Here is a 17,039-nt window from a genome sequence, read left to right as displayed (position 1 = left end):
ATCTAAGGATCCGTACTAAAAGGAAAAAATAACCCTTACAGAATCGCTTCGTTGATTGTCTGTCGGGACTACCTGCCAATTCGGGGTCTGAATTAAAATCTGTAGGGTACTTCTCCGAGACCCAGAATAATGAAATTTGGCAGGTAGCAATTTGGTCTTATAGCACAAAGAAAAGAAAAAATCTGAAAACCGTGAATTTGTGGTTAATATAAAAACAACAACAACAAAAATGTGTTCACGAACATAATTAGTTTACTAAATCACACATAGTTGGCGCTGGCAGTGTTGCACATAAAAGTGTTAAAATATTTTGATGGTACGGAACTCTTCGTGTGTGAGTCCAAGTCGCACTTGACTGTTTTTTAGGGTTCCGTACCTCAAAAGGATAAACCCTTATAGGATCACTTTGCAGTCTGTCTGTCTATACAATGAATCAAAAGCTTAATTCGCTACAATCCGCTGAAACAGGTCAAATCTGTATGGTGCAACATGCAGCATGCGAAATGTACCGCCCGCCCTCCCAAACATGCAGGAAGAAGCAGCCACCAGGCAAGCAATACGCACCACCAGCAAGTAGCACCACACGTATCCCAAACACACTCATATTCGAGGTTTTCACTAAAAATATGCGCATATAACCGCAGGCGATTCATCTATCTATAATAATCTCCATTATACCAACAGAAAGCGTTTTTAGCATCAATTTCAAGATAATCAGTAGATTAGATACTTAGCACCACGACCGAGTGGTTGTTTGATGTGTATCTACTCAAATTCAAATCACCAATACAATGCTCGAGGGGGTAATATGAAATAAGTCGGGAGCTCAAAGCAATAACGGGCCCCACCCAAACAATGCCACACACCCCTCACAAATTAAGTGTAAAACAAACCTAATGGAATTTAAATATCTCTTCGGCGACGTAATAACTGCACAAATAAAATCATGTCGCGAGGGAGAGTAATCGGCTCTATTGTGTACACATTGTATGAAATTATGGCACTGTTGAGATTCAGAACTCTGTCACAGTAGAACTTGGTTGATTTAGCTCTATTATCTGTGCTAGTAGTGACTGTGAAAAGGTTGCACAGGGGTCGGAGTAACTTAAGTAGGGGCGGGGATGTTCTTCAGACGGTAATAGGCTCTTGGGGTGATAGGCATACCTCTTATTGTTGGCTTGTTAGTGGATAATTCAGTGTTAAGTATCTAAATGTATGTAATGGAAAAGGTGACTGACTGACTGACTGATCTATCAGCGCACAGCTCAAACAGAAAACTACTGGACGGATCGGGCTGTTTGGCATGCAGATAGCTATTATAATGTAGGCATTCGCAAAGAAAGGATTTTTGAAAATCAACCCCTAAAGATGTGAAATAGGGGTTTGGTGATCCACGCGGGCGAAGTCGCGAGCATAAGCTAGTAGCTGTATAAAATTGGAAATCCTAACCAAAGAAGAGATATTTGAGATCATAGTGGGCACTACGACAAAACGCCAATTTCATATGTAAGGACCTAATATAATGTATTGAGCCTCAATAGCTCAACCGGTATAGGAGTGGACTGAAAACCGAAAGGTCGACGGTTCAAACCCCGCCCGTTGCACTATTGTCGTACCTACTCCTAGCACAAGCTTGACGCTTAATTGGAGAGGAAAGGGGAATATTAGTCATTTAAAAAATGGCTAATATTCTTTTAAAAAAAAATGTAGCTATACTTCTGACTTAGGTACCTACGCGTATTTATCATCACTATGTACCAACACAGTAAACGTTTTTTCTCTATAAATGAGGTCCATTGTAATTGGCCCGGGCCCCGCGCTATAAGTGGCAACATTTCGCAGACGCAGACTCCATTAGCGCAGTTCGCCGGACTGTCACAATCATTTTTCTTTCCCGCCGCCGCTAATTCTCGGCCGCGCTTCAGTGAACATGTACTGCGGTCAAGGTTTTGATCCTTCAGATTCAGATTCAGATTCAGATTTATTTATTTGCTTTCATGTACATTTACATTTATTGATGGTGGGTGCTTAAAGCTAAAAGCTAAATACATGAGACCCTGTCAGGGTATTGCAAATACAATTTTAGGTACAATAAAATGGTAAATATTAAAGATAAAATAAGAATAGGATTAAAATTATTAAAATTATCATTACTAGATATTAAATATTATTCATTTGCATGCTTATATATTATTATATTATGAGAATGTTGACTAGAATTTATTATAAAGCAAGACACAATCCTTCTTCCTTCCTTCCACAATCCTTACAATTTTTATATACAATATATTTCGAGGTAAGTGGTGAATCTTCGGGGGATTAAAACATCTGGCTGACGCTTGAGGTCAATGAACGTTGCGTAAGTAGGCCACTTGGAGTCAATGCCGCGTCGCAGGCGGGGTATTGATTGACTGGGGCACATCTAATCTAGGTATGAGTTACAGAGACAACGCTCTACAAAGCCGAAATCTCATTCTAAAGGTCGATGTACATTATTTTCTGCCGCGTACTGTATATCAATAGCACTCAGAATACTGAGTAATCAAGTAAAGTAACCTACTAAATTATTATAAAGTATCAAGACGTTTCGCGAAGTGGTCAGAGTGCGCAGTTGATATCGACTTTTATTACTCTGGAGGGGTTGGTCATTAGCGAGATAAAGCGCCTGCCACCTGATAAAGTGCGTTTTGTTGCTCGCTTATTTCTCTATGTTCTAGCTGCTAGCATATTGCAACATTTTTAGATTACTCATGCTACATAGATATTATTATATTACTTACCATTACAGTAAAACTTAAAGCTAACCTTATCTAATTACTATACAAATCATGCCCGCGTGAAATCGTGCCAAGAATACTGGCTGCATTTTCGCGCTGGACAGCCAGGCTGATCCGAAAAAATGAGTCAGCCCTTCTGTACTAGTTACTTCTACTCCCTACTTACCTACCTATCTATAGGTATAATTTGTTTTTATTTACTTACATTACATAGATTTTATTTCAAACTAGATGCCCGCGACTCCGTCCGCGTGAATTTAGATTTTTTAAATCACGTGGGATTTATGACAATTTTCCGGAATAAAAAGTAGCATATGTCCTTCCCGGGATGTAAGCTAACTGTATACCAAATGTCATCAAAATCGGCTAAACTGATGTGCCATGAAAACCTAGCAGAAAGACAGACAGACACACTTTTGCCTTTAAAATATTTGTATGGAAGTATGGATACCTATACTACCTAACTTTTCCCTAATAAAAATTATCCTATTTTACTCTCCAGGTCTTTTTAACTACCTACTTAGTACTAGATACATGAAAAAATCATGTCGATCTGTTGCTCCGATGCGACATGATTGAAGGATGAACAAACAAACATTTTTTTTTTTTTTTTTTTTAATTTATTTAGACAAAAAAAAGCGAATAATTCACACCACACTTCCAGACCAAAGCACTATGTATTTGCATGTTTCTTTCGCATTTATAATATACTAGCGACCCGCCTCGGCTTCGCATGGGTGCAATGTAGATACTAATGTGGTGTCATTGCCTCGGAAACTCTCAAATGAGAGGATTTTTTTCTGACCTAATTCACATTATTTCAATTTCTCTAGGGATCTCTAATTTTTTGAGAGTTAAACTATAGCTATAAACCTTCCACTTGAATAACTCTATCTATTGGTGAAAACCGCATTAAAATCCGTTACGTAATTTAAAAGATCTACACGTTCATACATACAAACAGCGGGAAGTGACTTTATTTTATACTATGCAAAGAAGATAAGTCAGTCTCATTATATTATAATATTTTATCATATTAGTCCTCCGAATCGGATTTGTTTGAACGTTGGAGTCGTTATTAATTTAAATTAAATAAACTAAAAAATAAACTAATACCAATATTATATTCATCTAAGTATTTGTAACTATATTGCAGTTAGACCATAATATGAGTAGATAAGTTCTTATTAATCCAAAGTATATGGGCCGGACCCATTCACATTTTTTCACTTTAAAGAAGAAAAAGTTTAAAGACGAAATTATTTCTTTCCTGGCTATTATAAACAAGTAGGTATAAAATAATTATAATGCGGATCAAACTCAAACACGGCAGTGTAGGTAGGTACCTAATGTGTTTAATAAAGAACAATAGTGGTGGTAGCGATTAACAGTTTACGCGCGCGGCGATGATTGATGAGGTATATACGCCACAATGACTAATAGAGTGCCACGAGCATGTGATATTCGTTACGGGGAACCGTTACACTACCTCTCGTATTGTTTTTGTGAATTACGTGTGTATATTATCGTCTTGGAAATTGAATTTTGTAATTTCCAATTTAGTAACTATCTACCTCCTAGCTTTTTTTGTCTAGATTAGGTCTATTAGATGTTAACTACTTAGGTACAAGTGCATTCAATATTAGCTGGCGTGTTTCCACTTGAACGTAAACAATAGGGGTAATAAACCAAACACTCATAAAGCCATTGATTTAAAAGCCCATTCATTTTTCAAAGAGCCGGTTCAACCTTATCTATTTTGTTGCAAACCTGAATTAACCCGCCACGACTTCTATTGTTATTGCTGATTTGACGGTCTCAAGTGGAAATACGCCAGTTAATATTGAATGCATTTACACCTATCTATGGTTAAAACCTTGACCTGTTAATTTACTTGTGTTGTAGGTAGTAGAGATAATAGTGAAATAAACAGATTTATGTTAACCAAATAAACTTGATTTCACGTTCCTGTAATATCAGCACACGAGTAGATTATATATAGACATCTACTCGTGTGATATCAGCACAAGTAGGTAGGTAGGTAGGTACATGAAATCTGGAACGGTTCACCCCCTGTGCTCCGGGGCGAAAAATCCCGGGTCGAGGCAATAAACGCGATTAGACAAACATTTCCTGACGCGAGCCACTTTTTCGAAAACTTGGCGAATAAATCAGATCGGTGGTGCGTCGCAGTTTTCGCGTCGTCTTGCCAAATTTATGTACCGATCGTCCCTTTCGTATGGAGATGTAGCCTCCTATTTACATATAAATACCTCGATTATTTGAATTATTCAATCGAGAGGGGGCGGCGCTGACAAATCGCTTCCTCAGGAGATGGCACAAGTCAGTAGGCTCGAGTTCAATTTGACGTGTGCTGGCTACGTCGCGAAAGACAAGTTTTTACGACCCTTTATCGCACTGGGGGTGGTTATGCTCGTAAAAGCAAATAATAAAAATTAGTTTTTATCTCTATTCTAGTATTATATTTTTTAGTTTTCTTAATAACTTTTATCTCATATGTATGAAGAGGCTGCTAATGTAGCTTTACATTATCTTCTCTATGTATAAAAATGAATCGCTAAATGTGTTGCTGATCGCAAATCTCGAGAACAGCTGAACCGATTTCGCTTGTTCTTTTTTTATAATATTCCTTGAAGTACGAGGACGGTTCTTAAGGAGAGAAAAATTAAAAAAATTGCCTGAAAAGAATCGACTGTTAGGCGGTACGAAGTTCGCCGGGGCAGCTAGTATTTTATAGAAGAGGAAAATTAAATATAATAAATATCACCTACTAAATAAGCTATTGCTAACTAATTAATAGCCTCCTCAGAACTAAGAGAGCTCCACGCTGCTATGACGTTGCTTTTGTGCAGACAAGCTACCACCACATCAATGTAGCTAAGTATAGGTATCTCAGAACTTCTCATAAGTTTTCCATAGGATGTTTTCCTTCAAAAAATAATTTTCTTTTTTATGGATTGGGTAAGCTCATTAGAAACTACAAATCCTAGTGAAGGTATAAATATTTAAACTCGTAATTAAATGATAAGGATTGTCACCTCAGGGTCTCAGAATAACTAAGTACCTATACTAAGTACCTATATTCTAGCACTTAGAGTATTCCGGCTTCGAAAAGAATTTTGTTCATTTGCCTACAAAATGAAAGCCAGCCGAAAGGTTAGCAACGGCTAGTACGGTATATAAAACCGGTTAAGTGCGAGTCAGACTCGCACACGAAGGGTTCCGTACCATCGTACAAGACAAAGTACCTTTTAGCTTTCTTTAATTAACTTGGTGGCCATTTTTAAATTCTATTTATTTGTTGTTATAGCGGCAACAGAAATACACATTCTGTGAAAATTTCTAACTTTCGCTAACAGACAGACGGACGGACGGTCACTGGAGGCTTAGTAATAGGGCCACGTTGGCCCTTCGTCAACCCAACCCGGTGGATGAGGAAGGCGGAGGATCGTGTGTGGTGGCGCGCTCTTGGGAAGGCATATGTCCAGCAGTGGATGGATTGATTGATTGGCATTCTTCAGGGCATCTTCACCCATCGCCCGCTCACTACAGAGCACGGTAGGGCGATTTCGTAAAACCTGCATCAATCATTATTACAATCTCAATAGGCTACTTGACTCATATCTAATTTCGTCCAATAAATGATTATTTATTATAGTATTTTGCTTAAGACAACGAAATATATCAATAACAATTATTAAAAACGCAGGATGGATATATAAATCCAATTTAAAAAAATACAGTTTTTATTTTTATTTGAAACGCAGTAAACGCTGTCAGCCATGATGTGACGTCATTGAATATGTAAACAAAGAAATGTCATCCTTATGTCACGCGTGGACTAACGTAGTATCCATATATATAAAATTTCAAATCCTGACTAACTTATATATCAACGCACAGCCTAAACATCTAAACAGCTGCTCCTAGATACAGGAAATTTGGTGGGTGTGTTCTTTGTAAGTAAAGAGAAGGTATCCACTTGGAAAGGATTTTTTGAAAGTCCACCCCTGAGTGGGTTAAATGGGGGTTTGAAATTTATGAAGTCCACGCGGGCGAAGTCACGAGCATAAGGTAGTTTTTATATATTTCTAAAAACTCATAGTAAACGTAAAAAAATATCGTTTTCTCTTTATAAATTGAATAAGTTATTAAGTAAGACTTACAACAAAGTGATCTTTGCAAAAATAAATTTGGGTTGCAGTCGTTAGTCATATAGGATTGTTAGTTGTTACGTATATTTATTTCACTGGGCACTCTAATCCACAACTTTCCTGTGGTCTTTATCGATGCGTTTTTACATTCTCGGATGATACATTAACGATAATTACTATATTTTTCATGTAAACTAGTATAGAAGTCATGTTTATTAAACTTTGGGAGGTTATGCTGTTGTTTACAAATGCATGACGTCAGAGCACAGATAATCTATCGGCCAAACATGGCCGACAGTGTTTTCACCTGTCTAAGAAAAATATATTTTTAAATTAAAGTTTTACGGTATTTAGGGCGCAAAAAAATATAGTGTTAATTTTTTTGATCTAATAGGACAAATATTAACCATTTAAGACCTACTTAAAAAAAGTGTCAACTAGCCTATTGTTGTGATTGGCTGAATTTGTGCCATCTTGTTGCAACAATGCATTGTAGCCAATAGTGAGCGAGCGTCAACCAATTAGAGGTGGTTGCGATCGTGACATTGTAGCTGTCATTCTACCGCAATCGCGCAGCGGGTCTGCTCTCAGAGTGAGAAGCGGGTACGGAACCCTAGTAATACTTATCCAGTTTGTATAGGTACTGATTCGATAAAAGGATAACATAAAAGTAAATAGTTGGTGTAACATCCAGCAGCGGAGCTTTGTGTAGTTTCCCCGCATTTTTATGTCCTCTCACGTGCCATTTAGTTCGGGAAATAGAAGTTTTTGTATGGAAATCGGATGCACTAAACCTCCGAGCCTCTGGCGCTCTCTCTGCCTATTGTTGCTACGTAACAGCCCCATAAAACTTTATCATTGGCTAGTAGCTTGTCTGTTTTTTATATGTGCGCAAATTTTTATGAAGCCATTACGGAATATTAAATCTTGCTGGGTTACGCTTCTAATCTAATTTATACTTCGTTGAGTTTATTTATAACTAGCTTATGCCCGCGACTTCGTCCGCGTGGACTACAAAATTTCAAACCCCTATTTCATCCCCTTAGGAGTTGAATTTTCAAAAATGCTTTCTTAGCGGATGCCTACGTCATAATAGCTATCTGCATGCCAAATTTCAGCCCGATCCGTCCAGTAGTTTGAGCTGTGCGTTGATAGATCAGTCAGTCAGTCAGTCAGTCAGTCAGTCAGTCAGTCAGTCACCTTTTCGTTTTATATATTTAGATTAGGTATGTACGCGTTAGGTACGTACCTACGGGTTGCGAAGCTGAAGTGGCAATGGGCAGGGCACATACTCCGTACAACCGATAGACGTTGGGGTCCCAAGGTGCTGGAATGGCGACCTCGCACCGGAAGACCCAGCGTTGGAAGACCGACGACATCAGACGAGTCGCAGTGAGCCGCTGGATTCAGGCGGTGCAAGACCGTGGCATGTGGAAGTTCCTACAAGGGACCTATGTCCAGCTGTGGACGTCTATCAGTTGATGATGATGATGATGATGATGTACGCATTATTAGCAATTAAATATCACATTGCAGGATAACATCACGAGAAAACCTGCATGCCTGAGAGTTCTCCATAATGGTCTCAAAGGTGTGTGAAGTGTGTGACTGTAGCCTTTTAATTCTGAGAAGAGACCCGTGCTCATTAGTGGGCCGACGATGGGTTGATCATGATGATAACACTTACAAACACATACCTATTATTATGAATAGTCTGCGACAGGTCGAGATGGCATTCGAGGTAGTATGAGGCGGGGGGACGCCACGGACACCCGCACGTCACTCACGCTCGCCCGCACCTGATTAGCGCGGGGTCTGTGCGGGTGAGCTCTTCCCTCCCCGATTGCCAGGTCGACCTGTCGCGTATAGGTACGTATAGAAAGAAAGAAAGAAAAGACGTTTATTAATACAAATTATGCCACACATCACAACTTAAAGATAAGAGCTGGTTGTTCCGGCGCTTCTTCCACCTGAGAACAAGCAAAAGAAGCGCCGGAACAAACTGTTATATTGTGTGGCACAACCCGAAAAAAGGGTCCTAGCTCAGCATTATGCTGTATGCCTTGTTGCACAAGGACATACAGCGCTGATTTTCAGCTGGTTCCCTGAACCGGGTGACGCCACGGATTATAAACTAATGATAACTAAACTAATGATAACTAATAAAACACACGGAAACATAAAAAAAATAATAAAATAAAAAATCACTAACTAACAACTATACTTATTAATGACTATACTAACACAGACTGTAACTATACTAGTTATTACTAAAACAAAGACTAAGCACACATACATAATTATATTATAGGTATATAAATATTATCTTAATATAAATGTTAACACCAGGTTAAGTTTGTGTGTTGTATCGTGTCAAACTTCAAAGCATTAACTCGATGTAGTATCGATAATTCGCCGCTGATAAGCATCGATGTTTCGTCAAACCCCCGGACTCTGGTTACATCTAATCGCCTTTGCTGCTCATTGTCTACTTGGCTGGCCGGCTCACGGCTGGGTGGCTGGGTGTTCGCGGCCGTAAGCCGTTCCATCAGATAAGCATCTGATATGGTAATGTTGGTAATGGTAGCAAATGTTCGTGTAATGAGCGTGCTTTATTTGCTAATAGAAAGTAGCTAGGTAGGTAACTAGTTACTATTTATTTGTCCAAAGAATTTCCGCTGTAGACTTGAATGTTTTTTGTAAAAAGTTGTCCTACGGATTCGGCTCGTAGATCGCTACGAACCTCTACGATCTACATATTTTAAACTTTCTAATGTAATTATTAAAAATGGCTTTTATAGGGACGCTGCTCAATAGTCATGGATTATTTTTTCTGTAACACTTCGTCGTCTGTGTACCTAGTTAAGTATATTTTTTGCTTGCCGTGAGTGCGTGCGACGATGTGTTTTATACCAGACGTAGCTATTGAAAGCTTAATGTGTTATTATTGTCTTAATTAGTATAATATTAATATGTCAACTTCTACTTGGTAGAACTAGCAGTTTGGACTGGTTGAGTTTAACAGACATGCAGGTATATACCTAGCTAGTTAGTTTTTAATATATAATTTTTTAGAGCCTTAATAGCTCAACCGGTATATTAGGAGTGGACTGAAAACCGAAAGGTCGACGGTTCAAACCCCGCCCGTTGCACTATTGTCGTACCTACTCCTAGCACAAGCCTGACGCTTAATTGGAGAGGAAAGGGGAATATTAGTCATTTAATATGGCTAATATTCTTTAAAAAAAAAAAAAAAAAGTTCCCAGGCTCTGTAAAAATCTCACTACTCTAAGAGATTTTTGTGCAGCTTACTCCAATAGAAAGACTCGATCTATTCTACGTGACAACTTTTTTACGAGTATAAACTACAACTTTTTACTTTGTAACCGGAAATTAAAACGAATGCTTAGTAAAACCCGTGCAAAGCCAGGGCAAGTTGCTAGTGCCTATGGAATATTTACTTACAGTACGCGGAAGAAAATAGTGTAGGTACATCGACCTTTAGAAGGACATAGCGGATTTGTAGAGCTTTGTCTCTGTCGTTGAGACCGACAAAACGTCATATAGGTGACAGAGACAAATGCTCTACAAAGCCGAAATGTCATTCTAAAGGCCGATGTACATTACTTTCTGTCGCGTACTGTAATATAGCGCTAGAATGGCGACATCGCACCGGAAGACGCAGCGTTGGAAGACTCCCCACTAGGTGGACGGACGACATCAGACGAGTCGTAGGGAGCCGCTAGATCCAGGCGGCGCAAGACCGTGGCGTGTGGAAGTCCCTACAAGAGACCTACGTCCAGCAGTGGACGTCTATTGGTTGATGATGATGATGATGATGACTGTAATATACGTTAACACTTGGTGTACAAATCTATCCCCCATTACACGAGGCGGATTAGATGTTATCGGCATTGCAACGCGCGTCGCTCGCGCTTTTGATCATTCAGTAACCGCAAATGTGTCCTAATACCATCATTGTTCTCGCATTTTCTACACCGTTCGATTGCTAACACTGTTTAGCGATAAGCGTAGAAAAGTATCTCTATATAAAATGATGAACTATATAAAAACCGACCAAGTGCGAGTCAGGCTCGCGCAATGAGGGTTCCGTACTACAGTCGTATTTTTTCGACATTTTGCACGATAATTCAAAAACTATGATGCATAAAAATAAATAAAAATCTGTTTTAGAATGTACAGGTGAAGACCTTTCATATGATACCCCACTTGATGTAGTCACTCACTTCGAAAGTTGAAAATACTAATTATTAGTTAATGACCACAATTTAATTTTTTTTGTGTGATCTAACCCTAAATTCACAGTTTTCAGATTTTTCCCCAAATGTCAGCTATAAGATTTACCTACCTGCCAAATTTCATGATTCTAGGTCAACGGGAAGTACCCTGTAGGTTTTTTGACAGACAGACAGACAGACAACAAAGTGATCCTATAAGGGTTCCGTTTTTCCTTTTGAGGTACGGAACCCTAAAAATGAATCGCTGAATGTGTTGCTGATCGTAAATCTCGACAACAGCTGAACCGATTTCGCTAATTCTTTTTTATAATATTGCTTGAAGTACGAGGATGGTTCTTACAGAGAGATTTTTTTTAAATTGCCTGAAAAAGAATCGACTGTTAGGCGGTACGAAGTTCGCCGGGCAGCTATTTTTTTTTTTTAATAGATATAGCGAGCAAACGAGCAGGCGGGTCACCTGATGTTAAGTGATTACCGCCGCCCATGAACATTTGCAGCACCAGAGGAGCCGCCGATGCGTTGCCGGCCTTTTAGGAATTTGTTGGTCCGCCCCTTGAATAACCCCATGTTATAATCTAGTGGGAACACCGCCGATGGGAGTTGGTTCCACAGTTTGCACGTGCGTGGAAAGAAGGATCTGGCGCAGCGGACGGTCGAAGTGCACCAGACACCCAGATGGTGAGGGTGAAATTCCTTACGGTGGCGCGCGGTGCGGTTGTAGAAAAAAGAGGGTGGAATGAGGTCAAAAAGCTCCTCTGAGCACTCCCCATTATACAGGCGATAGAACACGCATAGGGAGCTAACGTTTCTGCGGTGCTCCAGGCTTTCCAACGAGCCGGTTAGTTTGGGATCGTCCACAAGTCGAACAGCCCGCCTTTGGATCCGATCAAATGGAAGGAGTTGGTACTGGGGTGCTCCAGCCCAAAGGTGGGAGCAGTACTCCATGTGAGGGCGGACTTGCGCCTTATAGAGTAGGAGCCTATGCTCGGGCGCGAAGTACCGCTTTGCTCTGTTGATAGTCCGTCTCTCTGTCTGTGCTCTGTCTAGTGTTTAATAGTGTAAATGGCGGTGGTTTTCTCGGTTGAAATTCATGGAAAACCGTACTTTGAGAACTAAGGTATTTGTGATCTTTTTTAGGGTGTACATCAAAAGGAAAAATGGAACCCTTATAAGATCACTTTGTTGTCCGTCTGTCTGTCTGTCGGTCTGTCAAGAAACCTACAGGGTACTTCCCGTTGGTAATCATGAAATCTGGCAGCCGGGTAGGTCTTGTAGCTGACATTCGGGGAAAAATCTGAAAAACGTGAATTTGTGGTTAAATCACACAAAAAAATAAAATTGTGGTCATAAACTAATAATTAGTTTTTTCAATAATTTTCGAAGTAAGATAACTATATCAAGTGGGGTATCATGTAAAATGGCTTCACCTGTGCATTCTAAAACAGATTTTTATTTATTTTTATGCATCGTAGTTTTTGAACCCTAAAAATATCAAAACCGGTTATTTAATATTCTTCAAGTTTTGTTTCCTCTTCGTGCAGATACAAGTAAAGTAGGTAAATGTAAGGTAAGCGATATCAAAGTGCAGCTTTAAATTCGATTGAACCGCTTCAACTATCTATCGATCGTGACCGATCACCGAACCTCTCCGGCTACTTTTCCACCCTCTCTGCAAAGTAAATCGCATTTACAACGTTTCAACCTAGCTAACATGTTAAAACAGAACTAATGGACATTCGCTTCGGTCTCAGCCCGCAGGAGACGAATAATACAAGTAAAATGGTCCCATCTCCACGCTTCATTAATTTTATTGCCCCGCGAGGCGCTCCGCTCAAGACCGAGAGCCCATACGAAATTTTAAAGAGGTGCTTGATCAAACCTGCTGCTCGATTGCGGGAAAACTGCATCAATCATTATTACTATCACAATTGTTGTGATTGGCTGAATTTATGATATTCTTGTTGCAACAAGGCATTGTAGCCAATAGTAAGCGAGCGTCAACCAATCAGAGGTGATTGCGATTGTGACATTGTAGCTGTCATTCTACGGCAATCGCGCAGCTGACTGCTGAAAAGCTGTAGATCCTGTATATAGTTTTCTTGTAATATTTGAGACCAGCCAGACGGAGTGTCTAGTGCGTTTGATAGTTGACAGAACTTATGGACATTCGCTTCAGTCTCATCCCGCAGGAGACGAATAATATAAGTAAAATGGTCCCATCTCCACGCTTCATTAATTTTATTGCCCCGCGAGGTGGTCTGCTCGAGTGGTCGGAGCCCATACGAAATTTTGAGAATGCGCTTGATTACCTTTGTGGCAAAAACGAGTTTGATGATGGCTTAAGTCAAAAAGTTCTACCAGGACTTTATCTGTAGGCATGTTCAAAGATGTTTTTGAAAAATGGCAATTTTTAAAAGTTGAAACTTGATAGAATCTGTTTCATGCCTAGTATGAGCTGTTATTATATTGGCAGATAACTGTGAAGGGGGCCTAAAATATCCTAACCTGATAGTTCAAAATTCAAAATTTGTAAAACCACCTCGGACCAACTGACTGGTTTGCTATAATCAAGCAATTCAGAAGAACCACAATAAAAACTTTCAGCTATTATCAATCATATTATAATGTGAATACTTATACCCGATATATTCACCCGATATCGATATATTCACGATTAATTTGATAATTTTCGATACTGCCTAGTTCATTTCTCACAGCACTACAGTCCTGTCATGATTACAACTCATGTAACTCGGTTGAAATATCGATAATTCAAAATCACCTGCCCGATATTTACATTATATGTCGTTGTCGATAAAGTCGTCGAACCACGAAATAAGCCCAACATCAATTAGTTTAACAAGCAACTCCTCAAAATTTCCAATGGGCTCTCAGACCAAAGTCGAAAAGCGACGCCGTCGGCGAAAACACGACATTATTGTGTTGCCAGTGACTTAAATTAAATAAACACAGCTATTATGCATTCTCCGGAATACTCCCGCGTCCTTTGTCTCTTCGACAACTGTCAACATGTGACGCGTAATCCTTTACAGCCAGGAAGAGTAGCTGGCTGCAACAATGCGTGGTACGCTAATGTAATGGAGATATTAGCGGGACCGTGGCGGAATAATTCTGATATGGTTTCTTTTTGTCTGCGCGTGACACAATAGGATTATTCTCCATTGATCATTGCTTATTATATAAGTAGCTACGGAGGGTGGGTTACATGAAAACTAAATTTGGTTTATCGGCTATTATGGAAAGTAGGTGTTAATGTTGAAACAGTAATAATTTATGATAGGATCGTGACTTCCCCGTTTTCGGTGAACTTTTACGGTTTAAGTGGAACAGGGTTGTTTCAGGCTAACGTTGTTAGCTTATTTTTCTGTTCTGTATTCAATATGTACCTATACAAACTAACTAGGTATGTAGGTATATATCGCCCTTTTTCATAAATTTTTCATGAAAAAACATGCACCATCAGCGCGTTTGTGCACTCATCCGTATTCGGTTCGAAATACGTACTCACTCGATTCGTATTTTTACGGAATCCGTGATTTCACGGATGAGTGCACAAACGCCCTTAGGCTGAATCATCTCCTGCTTGGTGTGACTGGTCAAGAGCAAGCCTAAGTTATAAAATTATTTCTTGTGGTTAAAGATTAAAGATGACCAGTTATTTCAGTAGGAGGTAGGTATAGTCCGTACAAAATGACTCCTCACGCGCCATTGAATTGTATAACACTAAATTGGATGATTATAAAGTAGGTAGTGGATTGATATGCACTAAAAAGTTAAAAGACTTAATAATAAGTAGATATACCTATCCTCCAATTTGGTGAGTAAGTACTTATTAAGTACCTAAATAAATTTTATAGAGCCAAAGAGTTTCCACAAAGACAAAAATATATCAAAACAAACAAAAGGTAAGGGCAAGTGGGAGTTATCTGGCCGTAACCTCTTAAGCCGCGGCTCACAAAGGGCCCAACTACTAATGTTTACCGAAGTCGAGCGACAAAGGGCCGGAACTATTGTTTGTTGGGAAAGCTTTATTTTGCGACCCTCGCGCCACAATAGGTTACCCAACTTAAAAATATATTATCTCACTTCATGTCGGCAAAGTGTGATATTCTACTGTTTTTAATTAAAATAGTCGACTTTAATGTTTGTGTGGGAGGCTTGTACCGCCCTACCGCTGGCCATAAACGATCAAGTTTACCATCAAGTTTGCAGCGAACTTGGAGTGGCATCCTGTGAACTTGACGGCTTATGGCTATCAGTGTGCGTGATGTCGTGGACACTTGACGGTGTATGCCCGACAGATGTTTTATTTGCAAGCTTATGCTCGCGACTTCGTTCGTGGACTACACACACCCCTATTTCACCCCTATTTGTAAAATGAAATAAGTATAATCAAATAATCATTTCATATATATATTTTCTAAAAAAATAAATATATATAACACAACAGGGAATAGACAAAATTGTTTCATTATCATACACCGCATCCACATTATGCCAACATTTGGGCGGGCGGGGGAGCTCGAGAGTTGAAAATTATCCTTTTCACGAGCGAGCTTAAGCATAATAGAGAAAGCACTTAAGCCATTTTCTCCGCCTTTAAGTGGCGTAAGCGCGGACGCTCGCCGCGGATTCGTGAGCTAGAAAATCAGCCATAAAGCTACGGACACACGCGCTCATTTAAAAGTATGCTTCTTAGCATACCTAAAACTAGCATGCTCTTTAGCTGTACAGATTTGCTTATCATACGCAGTGGCGTGCACAGGATTTCAAGCCAGGGTATGCATTTAGGTATGAACTTATTTTCCGGCAGGTTTTAATGAAAAATAAGAATTGATTTATTACAACGAGGGTAAGCAGTGCGTTTATGCCTCTATCAGCTGCACGCCACTGATCATACGCATTCTAGTTACTGCTAGTCTAAGTCTAGTCCACTGCTAGACATAGGTCTCTTGCACGTCTCGATCTTGCGCTGATTACTGCCTGAATTTAACGGCTCCCCGCAGTTTATTATGATGTCATCTGTCGTCCGAGTAAGGGGTTTTCCAATGCTGCCCTTTCTAGTGCAAGGTCGCGGTCTAGCACCTTGGGACCCCAAAACGTCTATAGGGTTTTCGAACTATGTGCCCTGTCCATTGCCACTTCAGGATCAGCTTCGCAACCTAGCAGCTCAGGTAGCATACTCGAAAATCAAACGACTTGATTTTTGTAGTAGGTACCTATATGCTCATTACTAGCAATGTTTTGAGTGATTTTGACACACTTGCTGCTAAGTAAGTAGCAATTCTTTCTACTACTCCATCCATATCCATACTAATATAATAAATGCGACAGAGTGTCTGTCTGTCTGTCTGCTAGCTTTTAACGACACATCCGTTCAACTGATTTTAACGAAATTTGGTACGGAGATAGCTTGCATCCCGGGGAAGGACATAGGCTACTTTTTATCCCGGAAAATCAAAGTATTCCCACGGGGTTATTAAAAACCTAAATCCATGCGGATGACATCGCGGGCATCATCTAGTCTTAAATAATACTTTGCTTTCTTGCTACTAATGAGCAGTGTGACAGTACTTTAGGAACCCAGAAGGCTAATTCGAGACTTTGTCAGCTTCTGCAAGGGGCGAGGGCGGGCGCGTGGGGTGTATTTCAGGCTAATGTGGCCATTGGGCGGCGCTAACCGCAATTATACTACATGCGAGCAAATGGATTGTGCATTACCGACGACATGGATTGATTTATTGGCCTCAGTGAAACATTCATTTAAATCGGCGATCAGTTGCGATATATAGCCATTACAGGAATGG

This window comes from Maniola hyperantus, chromosome 4 (assembly GCF_902806685.2).
Source record: "Maniola hyperantus chromosome 4, iAphHyp1.2, whole genome shotgun sequence".
Lineage (NCBI taxonomy): Eukaryota > Metazoa > Arthropoda > Insecta > Lepidoptera > Nymphalidae > Maniola > Maniola hyperantus.
The sequence above is the reverse complement of the archived record's forward strand: the minus strand, read 5'-3'. Positions refer to the sequence as shown.